Source organism: Heliangelus exortis, chromosome Z, assembly GCF_036169615.1.
Source record: "Heliangelus exortis chromosome Z, bHelExo1.hap1, whole genome shotgun sequence".
In the NCBI taxonomy this organism is placed as follows: domain Eukaryota; kingdom Metazoa; phylum Chordata; class Aves; order Apodiformes; family Trochilidae; genus Heliangelus; species Heliangelus exortis.
This window is the reverse complement of record NC_092454.1, coordinates 46,419,300-46,430,497: the sequence shown is the minus strand read 5'-3', so window position 1 is coordinate 46,430,497 and position 11,198 is coordinate 46,419,300. Positions and strand designations below refer to the sequence as shown.

General features: G+C 41.5%; 1 long non-coding RNA gene across 1 annotated transcript; it reads right to left on the bottom strand.

The window, feature by feature from the left end:
* Positions 1-5,663: 5,663 nt before the first annotated feature.
* On the bottom strand, positions 5,664-9,781 carry LOC139790225 (uncharacterized). Its single transcript, XR_011723427.1, has 2 exons — positions 9,726-9,781; positions 5,664-6,209 (listed from the first exon to the last, which is right to left on the bottom strand). It is a non-coding gene; the product is annotated as an uncharacterized lncRNA (long non-coding RNA).
* Between the last annotated feature and the right edge of the window lie 1,417 nt (positions 9,782-11,198).

Genomic DNA, 11,198 nt, shown 5'->3' with positions numbered 1-11,198 from the left:
AGGAAATTCATAAGTTAAGCCCAGCCTTAGCTCATGCTGTTGTGAAAACAAACATGTGGGAGTTAGCAAGGTGCCCAGGGTCAGCAAAAAGTCTGTGCTTCCTGGCTTTTGTCAGACAGTGTCAAAACATGGACCTGACCTAAACGCCAGATTTACTGGGATTAAAAAGGGCATTGCTTGCAAGAAAGAGGGAAAGGAACCCCCACCTTCTAATTGTGACTGTCCCAGCTTCAAGGAGGAATGCTGCACGTCCACCATGCCTGCCCTGGCTCTCAGGGTGACCCATCACATCTCTCAGGGTGGACACCTGGGTAGAGAATGATCTCATTTGTTTGGCTTGCCCTTACAGTAAAAAAAAAAAATTCAAAAGCTTTTTGCAGGCATGCTGCAACTCCCCTTGTCTTCACCTCATAAACATCACAAGCCTTTTTGTGTGGGAGGTGGGTGTAGAGGCTGGTTTTGAAGGACTTTGCTGCTGGGGTGCAGCCTTGATGGGGCAGAGGGGCCACCAGGGCCAGCCTGCAGTACTCATGCACCCCTTTATACACACCAGTGCCTTGCAGAGGGGTAGAACCTCACCTGTTCTTCCCTAGCAGGGGGACTTGGGATCATGCCACTGCTCAAGATGGAGCACAGCTCTTCCACTCGGCAGCAGCCCTGTGTATCCTCACCCTCTTGAGAAGCCTGTCCCCAGCCAACCAGGGTCACCTGCCTGGCCACACGACAGCCCCAGCAACCTGCCAGTAGCTCAAGGAGGCAGACAAAGGGTGAATGGCCTGAAAAATGCTCATCTTGTTCAACAAGCTAAATTACTTTTAGGAACTCTACCTTGACAGTGAATATTACAGTAAATTTTCCTAATAGGCAAAAAGATCAGCACAAGGTCAGGGGTTGGGAAGAGGGGAGATCAGAACAAAGGGAAGGGAACTTACCTAGGAGTAGGTTTTTTTTGTAGGAGTAGTTTTTTTCTTGTTCCCATATGTATATGTGTAAAGTCAGTAGGCCCTGGTAGTCACTTCTAGATCAAGAAAGTGGCAGCTAATCTCTGCCTTGTCCATGAGAGGGAAAGAGAAATACCTTGACCTAAATCCTCTTCTTTTAACCAATGTGTTAAAAAATAAAATAATAAAAAAAAATAATTCGTATCATAATTAGTAGCTTATTAAACTAGGTAAATGAAAAGGCTTCAAACCTCTTATCATTAAAAACACACTCTACAAAATTGTATTCAAACTTATTCCCTTCAGTTTAAATTAAATTGAAAAAAAACAGGCTGAAGCAACTCAGGCTGTTGGTGCAGCTTTTTGGACCAGTTCAGCTAACACACACCCTCTCCTACCCCAGTGCAGATCTCATCCAGAATACCCTGAGGACAGTAAATATTTAATTGTATGACAAATATTTTATCTGTCTTAGGAAGCTGTCAGGAATACAGGTCGTCAGCTGAACACAAGCTGAGAGAAAACAGGTGAGTCAACCCCACACTGAAGTGTGAGCTTATTATTCCATGGAGCCCAGTCTTTGAAAGAATACATCCTTTATAACCTAAGAGAAAAAGGAGGAGAGTGTTTATGGAATTAGATGTTCCAAGCTTCTAAGTAAAGGAGAGTAATTGCAGTGTCATTTATAGAGATATTAATAATTTATTTCATTGTCAGGAGGGGTGTATTTGTGTGGTATAGTTTTCATTCACATGCCAGCCAAAACAGGACACTTTTTGTTTGTTTGCACCAGGAATTTTCCTTCTCTTTAACCCTTTATCTAATGGAGCATTTTTGTACCTTCCTTGGTTTTTCCCAAGCTGGGAAGAAAACAAATAACTAAAACATACTATGCTTTGAAACTTGAGAGTTTTTTAAGTTTTGCTTCTGTTCTGTTTGGTGGAGTTTTTTCCTCTATATGTAGCTCATTATCCTATGCAACATTATGGCTTCTTCATCTTTCATTTATCCTTTTCATTGGTGCTTTTCAGCAAAAGTAAATAAAACAAATAAAACAATGATTCATTCAGAAAACTGCTGAAATACTGTAACTGTTTAGGCCTGGGGTCTAAACAACAACAAAAAGTTTTATTCTTTTTTTTTTTTTCTTTTTTTTTTTTTTGTTAAGAAAAAGAAAGTCCCCTCTACTTTAGCCTCAAAGTCTAAATTACAGACAGTATCATCTAAGACTACAGTACATCAAAGCTAAGACTTCAATTAATTCTGGAGTTATTTATTAAAGTGCAAGTTTCTCATTGGCAAGCTACTACTGGAGGGCCCCAAGAGGAACACAGAGGCAACGAGGGAAATTCCATAATTCCCACCCTCCAACCTCCTATCCTGGGCACAGGACCAACACTAAGAAAATAAAACAGTCACCAAATATAGCACAATGGGCTTTTTCCTCTTTAATTACCTTTAAAATTCCCAGCCGAGCACGGAGACCCCACACAGGCTTTTTATGCTACGTATTAGCACCGGTTCAGCTGAGTGATGAACCTCAGAAAATAAAAGCTTCATAATGGAGCTGCTGACGCAGCAGAGAGCAGCCCCGTGCAAGGACCTGGTTTCAGAGCTGCCGATTCACCCCATCGTTTCAGGGAGAGGCGTTTCTCCCTTTGAAAGCCTGTCTTTTGTGTTGCTCACACTGCTACAGGCTGCTCCCTGCCAGACTCCTGTTCCTTGGAGGCTTCTGCAGCTTCCTACATCAGATGGAATTTACCTTCGTGTAATTATTTGTTCTGGGAGCTTTGATCTCCACTTCCCTTGTAACTGCAATGTAGTCACACTTTGAACTACAAGAAAGTACCAATTTAAGGCTCTTGCTGCAAACATCACAATGGTTAATCCTAACAAAAAGGTGTTAATTGGTCTCCTGGTGGTTCTTAGCCGCAGTCACAATAGGTTCTTGTATTTGTTTACCAGCGCTGTATTTCCTCCTCATCCCAGTAAAAGTGCATTAGATCTGATACCATTAGGCAGGCTTCTCGTTTTTCAGCTCGCGTTGCTGTTTTTTTCGGGCAAATCCCCATCCGGACCACTGCCGGAGGAGAGAGGTTCTGGCCCGATCGGAGGTGATCATGGACTGTCGGATTCATTTCAGCCGTCTGAGACTGCCAGCTCACGGGTCAGAGGCAGAAACAGAGATGACTCCAAAACTCTTTCGGAAGTACAATAGAGCGTCTGTATGAGATGAAAGCTGCTTCTTCATATAATACATCCACTCGAACCTTTGGCCCTGACAGAGATTTCATAGAGCTGGGGAGAAGCGTTGTTCTGTTCCGGTTTTGGATCAATTCCCTGATCAGCAATCCAAGAAATTTAAACTGAAAAAATACTTAAGCTTTAACGGCTCAGACTAATGAAAATTAGTCATTTTGGACTGCTCTAGTGAGTTTTCAAGAGCTTCTTTATTGCTAAATCGGTTGTTTTTATAACAAAGCCCTTATAGACACCTTCCCACCAGAAAACCACACTGCAGTCCCTTCTCGTCCAGGCAGGGTGGTGCATTTTACTTGTGTATATGTGTTTTTAAGCCTTCAATGTGCAAACATACCTATGGCATTACACAATGGAAAACTAGGCATATTTGGGTTTTGTTTTACACAAATAGGTCCTTTTATCATGGGCACTAAATCCTGGTCAGACATACGATCTCTCTCTCAAAAAAAAATGGGTGAAGACACTGGAACTGATTTTGTCAGGCCCTTAGGCTGATTCTCAGTGCAATGACAAAAGGACCAGACAGAACTGTAATTTAAGTTTTCTGCTCACATATCCCTCGAGTGCAGAGGAGCTGGCCGTTATTACCCAAAAGATAAACACGGAAATGGTGAAGGACACCAGTATCCCACCGCACATTTCCGACATCCTAGGGATGTTTCTTCAGGCTTAATGATAAGCAAACTGCCAGCTCTCCCCCCACAGACTTTCCCCTTTGGTATTCTCACAGGCAATTGAAGTATTTTTGTTTACTTCTGTTAGGCCAACTCTTTCCACTGACCATCTTTCCCGAGGTGAGGTTTCCTGTTGTCCTCTTCCTGTGATTAGAGTACTCCAGAGACAAACACTTCAAAAGTCCCGCTGAAAATACCAGGAGAGCCCTGGCTGACTGAGAACAGCTCTTGAACCCTGACTGAACTCCCGATTCCTCCTGGTGGGTAGGGCTGTAGATTTACCCCAGCACTTGCTGTCAAGGTACACATCCTTGCAAGGAGAGCTCTTGGAGGCCCAGTGCAGGCTCCCACAGAGGGCCTGTCCCCCCTCCCAGCCTCAAGTGAAGGGGACACTCTCCCCCAGGATGGTCCTTGTTCCCCCAGCTAAGGGCTACCCTTCTTTTCTCATTCCTAAAGAAGCGAGATAAATCTTTATCACCTAAATTATCTATGTAGATGGTTCATGCTATGCAACTCCTACCTGGTACTCTTCTGCATGCAAAATACCTCTAAGCCTGTTGCAAAGCAGATGAAATTGTATCATGATCCATTCAGACTGCCAGATAAGCTTGGGAGCTCAGACAGGGAATACCAGCCATGAGAGAAGAAGCTGTGCCCAGCAAGCTTTATGGGAATAGAGTGACCTGTGTATAGACCACAGTATGGGAGAAAGGCAATGTTTTTTCTTGCTCAGACACAAGCAAGAAGCTTGCTTACCCGGTGCTCTGTGTATTCAAACCAGGAGCACTTCATGATACTTCTGTATCAGGACAAGCTTTAGAAAGTTATAGCAAGATGGCAGCCCTGAAATTATAATGATACTACAAGAACCTATGTTGGAAAATATTTTGGGTTTTGTCCTGCACAAATAGGGCCCTTATTTTTAACATGGGCCCTAAATTCTGGTCACAGATAAACCATGTCTCTCTCAAAACCAAAACAAAATATGTTTCCATATGTGGATGAAGACACAGGAGCTGATTTTTTTCAGTTTTTGTTTCTTTTTCAAGTTTGTTTTTCATGACTTCTTACAATCTTCTGAACGCAATCCAGACCTTTGGCGGCTGCAAGCTGTGGTCTGAGGTGCTGATAAATTTATTTTGCGAAATATCTGCAGTACTCTCATTTCATCACAATGGCTCCTGTGAGTGATGGGAAGGGGTGAAAAATCTGTCTTATTTCCCAGAGATGTTACAATTTAGAGCCTATGCATTTCACATCTGGGGAAGCTGACAAACAATCTGAAAACCTTTTTGTTCTCACAGTTAAAACTTGAATCTGTGCCTTCCTTTTCTGGCTCCTACAGGCTGTTTTGTGCTTGGGATTTTTTTGTTGTTGGTGGTGGTTTTATTGTTTGTGGGGGTTTTTGTTGTGGTTTTTTTTTTTTTTAGTTTTGTGTTGTTATTTTTTTTATCTACTGCCACTAGATAACTAATATTACATAAAATTTTATTATATGGCTGTTTGATTCTTTATTTTTCTTTTAATTTCAGAGTTCTTTGGGGTATTTTTTCATCTAATTGGTTTACGGAAAAAGCTTTTATAACGCTCTGTAGTATCATCCCAGCTGTCCTGTTCTCAGGTTATTTACAGCTCCATCTCCCTAGGACAACATGGGGTTTTACAACAGCAACTTGATACAATAAATCTAATCTTAATACTAAATAACACTTGAAAGTCACATTTCAGGATTATGTAGGTTTAGCAAGGAGGCTTTTTTTTAAAAAAAAAAAAAAAAAAAAAAAAAAAAAAAAAAAAAAAAAGTAAAAATCTTGCTATGACAGATGACAAGCTGAAGTTTAATGCCTTTGATTTCAAAGTGCAGTTCCTAGCTGGGAGAACAGGTCTCTACGGTATCTTATATAAACATCCCCTTGCAAGTTAAGTGTCTGCTCAAAGACAATCATACCTTTTTTTTTCTCACCTGGGCACTTTATGGTTCTTGAAGCCTGAAGCTCATGTTACAGAGGGAACATGCAGGAGGGGAATTAAAATTACGTGATTGCCTGAAGTAGGGTGAAAGAGACTGAGAAAAGTTTTCTGCTGTTTTAAGTCTGTCAAAGTCAAAGTTAGACATGAGTTTCATTCATATCTGGGGCTTGGGATCAGGCAGGCTTCATTGCCAAAAAACAGCAATTCTGGTAGCAATGCTCCATCCTCAGTTTCTTTGTTCCTTTTAGCCTACTTGCTAAAAAAATAATCCAAGGGAATCAGATTTTCATGGCTGCCTGTAGCATATTAAAGAGCTTCACAGTCTTTGGTAGGTTCATCCTCCATATACAAAGGTAGGAATCTGAAGCAGGAAATAAAGGCTAGAGTGAGTAAACAACAGTTTAATGCCATTTGAAAAGGTTGTGGAAAACAATCCTTGTGTGGGATCTGTTCAGCACCAAATGACCAGGATCAGACCCTATTCTCACCCTTCTTTGCAGGACTTCCAGTCTTAACCATCATCAATGTTTCTTTGTAGAAGAACATTTTTCCTAACCTTAGTTTTAATTACTGATACCTTATATTCTAAGTCAATCCAGAGCAAAACTCATCAGCAAAGTCAGCAATAAACAAGGGCTCTTACAGTGGCAAAATATTCAAATACATTCAATTCAATGACAGGCATGGCACATACCTCAGCAAACCATTCCTCTATGATCTTATAGTCACTGCTCCATTCCTCAACTGAAGAAGCAATTCCGTTAAGCCATTCTTCCTCAAAAAGTACTAACATAAATGAAATTATTAAATATCAAAAAAATGTAAAAAGCATCTATTTTTCATATTCTCTGGGTGAAATGCACAAAGATCTGTTATCTATGCAACTGAGTATCTGTAACGACAGATTTTTCTCTGCCTAAGTTTTATGGTACTCCCAGCTGCTATCAAGGGAATTCAGCACTTCTGGCAAAGCACAAATGAAAAAGCACACAGCTGGGAGTGTGTGGGTACATCATTATGGTAAATTAAAACAAATTATTGAAAATTAAATAATATTTGGATTAGTTTGGGCTGGCATACTTTATCCATTGCCTGGGAGCCTGTGACCTGTGCCTTGGTTACTAGTCTGCATACTGCTATTTCAGAATAGGGAAAGAAACTATACTTCAATCTGGAGGCAGTGTCCAATGAAAAACAGGATATAGTCTGTGTGGATAGTGCTTGAAAGATCCTCAACTAAAGCAAAACAGTAGACCATGAAGAGCCTTGATTTCTCAGCATGTGATCCCTTCCATAACACATGCTGTTCCTTACACTCCATAATGTCCTCGTTACCTTCATCACCATCTCCCTTTCTTTTTGTACACCTTTCCTATGTCCCTTCCTCCTTTGTTTCAGAGTCCTTGGTTTACTGATTTTTCCTACACAGTGCTATAGGTCTCAAACAAAGGTTACTCTCAGACTGCAGCCAACTCACCTCACCTATACCCCCACTGCACCACCCCAGGGTCCCTTACAACTTCCTTCCTGAGACCATAACACCCTAGGTTCAACCCCACATGCCCTGCCCCCCACAGTGACAGCCTCAGTTATCCTTCCCCCTCCTGTGCTCCCACAGCATCTTCCAGATCCTTCCCCACGACCCTCCTACAAACCACATCCCCCTTCACAGTTCCACATCATACGCTCAAGTTGCAATCTGTGGATTTATTCTTCCTTTGACTGAATTGTTTACAGAGAAGGAAAGCCAGTCAGTAAGAATGGGCAGTGATTCATTTTTCCAACTGCTGACAAGAAGTTTTTGATCAAAACTTTCCATAACGTATGTAAGGACCTGTCCGCCACCCCTGGTCCTGCATGCTGCTTTTGCCAAAGTGAGGTGGCTGTTTTATTTCTTGTGATCATCTTCCACACTTCTAAATCCCCAGAAATGGTCTGCTGACACATTCCAGAGGAGATATCCAGAGGGAATATGTTATTGACAGAAAACTGGTTCCCATGGTCACTATCTGTGAAAGTCTTCCCTCTGGGTTCATGCAAGGGGGGAGTGTGTTCTTTCCTACATTATCCCAGCTGAGAAGAATGCTGGGGAAACCCACCACCTACAGGGAGAGTCATTGATCTCTCTGTTGACCCCTGACAATTTTGCTTGCCTTGAAGAAGGAACAAATATGCATGCTTGAGATGAGCATTCCTAACTCACTATCAGGCCTTTAGAAAGTTGCCAGCTGTGTTATCTAAAAATAGCTCAGGTACTATGAGAAAAAAGTTACCTGCCAACTCTGAGTAAACTGGAGAGGTTATTGCCCAATTGGCCTCTAAAAGCCAGTCTGAGAGGCAAGCACTTTCACACCTCAGAGGTCTGCAAATTAACTCCCCAAAGAGGAGGCTTGTAAGGTGAATTTATTAGGGTAAATACTTATATTTGTTACTGGAATAGCCATTGGTGCACAGTTCTCTAAATTTTCCATATTCAGGGATCTCTGTCGCCCACCACATCTGCATTGGATCTTGCATCTTACCATGCAAATATTTCAGGATCATTATGGTCTTCAGCACAGCACATGCCGTTGCAACAAGTCCCAGCTGGACTAGTTAGTGCTTCCTGACTGACCTTAACAGCTCCTCTAATTATGCCCATTCACTGCCTCCTTTCACTTCTTCTTCCATGACTCTCTATATGTAGGCAAGGCACCAGATGTGGCTTTCTAGTGAATCAAATTTCTCCCATGTATACCTTTTTCTTACATGAATCCCATGCCCTCACCATCCCAAGCGAATCGATTACTAGTCAATGTTCTACTTTGTCATCTTCTCCAAGTCCATACACGCCTTACTTTGTTTCTCTCAACTATTCAAGACTGCACAACCACAGCTGTCATTTTTCATGGCTCGTGCAGCCACATACACATGGGAATGGCTATATTAGCGATGCAGTAGGATGTAGTTTTTTAAAGTTTTTCTTCCTGCCAAGGCTGGTTTAGAAGTTCTTGCTCATCCCTTCCAAGAGCTGCCCATTTCTCTGCTGTGCCACAGACCTGCATGCCCTTCGTCATACTATGCCCTACTACAACCTGGTTTGCAGAATGTCTCATGAGCACTTCTCATCAGAGCCACTGAAAGAGTGATGGTTGCAGAGGAGAGTGGAAAAGAATGAATGAAAGGCTGAGAAGGAAGAGAGATTTCTCAAGATGACTTTGTTGCTGAAGAAAACATGTGCAATGACATCCTCAGATGAGAAAGATTTTTCTTATCTGCCCTCTTGCCAATTACCACCCCTCCCATATCCATAATGCAAGCCAGCACAGTTACACAGACATGTAGGAGATTGCAGACTAATCAGTTTAGCTACTGCTAGAGGCCCCAGATCAGATCAGTTCTTAGGAAATCTGTCTGATAAGAGAGGAGATTATAGTTCTTTCCAGACTGCCGTTGCCAAGCATGCAGTTTGAACACTAGAGACAAAGGGGTTGCACATGTTCCTTCAAGCTGCAGTACAGAGACACACTCAGGTGATACACCAGCTGTGTTCTGTGTAAAGAAATCATCCCATGATGACAAAACCCACCCAGGTGGTATCACCAGATTCATTGAGAATTAGCTAATGGTAACCTAAACCAGACTGAAAACCAAGTACGGTGCCTTTGTCCACAACCCCTGCATGTTCCTCAGCCCTGCTTGAATAGCAAGTCTTAAATATCTTAACACCCCACACTGCCCCTCTGAAGGCACAGTTTGTACACATAGTCTGTGTAGTACATCCACAAGGCACTGGGCCTTTAGCAGATGTGTTATGCAGTGCATTTGGCCATGCAGACCTATCCCATTTCCTAAACATACCAAATTTACTACCCCTGAATTAAGCAACTGTGCAGACCATGTGCAATACCAACAGCAGTCTTAGGTGACACAGTGCTCCTGCTTATGGTCATGCCTGGGGACTACATCACAGAAACAGTGAAGTTCCATGGAATTGCTTCTGACCCAGCTTTCCTTCAACCCTCTCCTATATGCAATTGTCATTTCTGGTGCTAAACAAAAAGTATTTGAAAGGCACAGACTCCTCAACTTACCTGTAACAATGCAATGGGTTGTTGGACCACATTTTATGATTCTATGATCCATTTGTTCTCCTAGTCTTAGGCAGGATTCTTTGATTGTCTCCAGGTAGCTGCATGTTTCCTAGGAGATCAAAGGATATAAAGATATAAGGGCCAGCAAGAGACTGTAGCTATGCCAGTGTCTACATGAATTAGTGTTGCTTCATGAGTACCATGATTTTTTCATATGATTATAAGAAAATGCAAAATACATTGGAAAATAATGAAACTTGTCATTCTTTAGGCAGAAATTGAAAAAGGTAAGAGCAACACTTTGGTCAGATACATTACCTCTCAAGAACATGGTTCAATTAATTCTGGTGAATAGGTAGCAAAACTTCTATTGATTTTAATGGAATCAAGAGTTGGGATTTAACCATTTCATGAAAACATGGTCAGACTCTGCTTTGACCAACAGCTATATTCCTCAAAATACGTGGGACAGACAAAGCTAAAGACAGTACAGAATTAAACAGAACAGAGTTCTAGACTGAGTAACTCTCAGAGTAACGCTGTTTTTCTGTGCACATAAACCATGCATTACCAACCTTCCATCATTAAAAGTAAAATTGTATAAGAAAACCAAACCAAAATTATCACTAGAGGTAAACTTCCATTTCTATTACCTACATAACCAATAATCTTTCTGAATCACATGTAAATTAAGAGCTATATGTATGTAAAAGATGCATTGTAAAAAACAAACCAGCCCCCCCAAAACCACTCCACAGTGTGAAAAAAGAAGCCCACTGAGACTCCTTGATCATGTCAGGAATTGGTAAGGACATTCCAAGAGATTTCTTTGACATCAGGAGTTGAGATAGCACAGTGATATAAATACCAGAACACAATTGTTACTAACTCTTGTCTCTCAATTTGCCCTTTGTATAACCAAGATTATCAGGGTTCAGTGCATGAGTCTGCCTGCTTACACACAGAATTGCACAAAAAGAAAGAAAAAGAATATCTCAAGACACTAGGCACTTTCCAGATCTCTAAAAGAAAGGAAAGTACTCACAATTAAATGACAAAACATAGTAGGAGATAATATAGACAGACAATTTTTTTCTGAAAAAGTTTCAGGAGAGGCAATCCTGTGTACAAAACAAATACTAGGGAAATAATCTCACTCAACAGACAATGAAGTGACAAGGCCAGAAAAGAAACAAAGGACACGCACAATGTAAGCTTTGTATCAATTCACTCTGAACACAGGATAGCCAGGAGTCCTTTCCAAAGTAAGCAGTTCT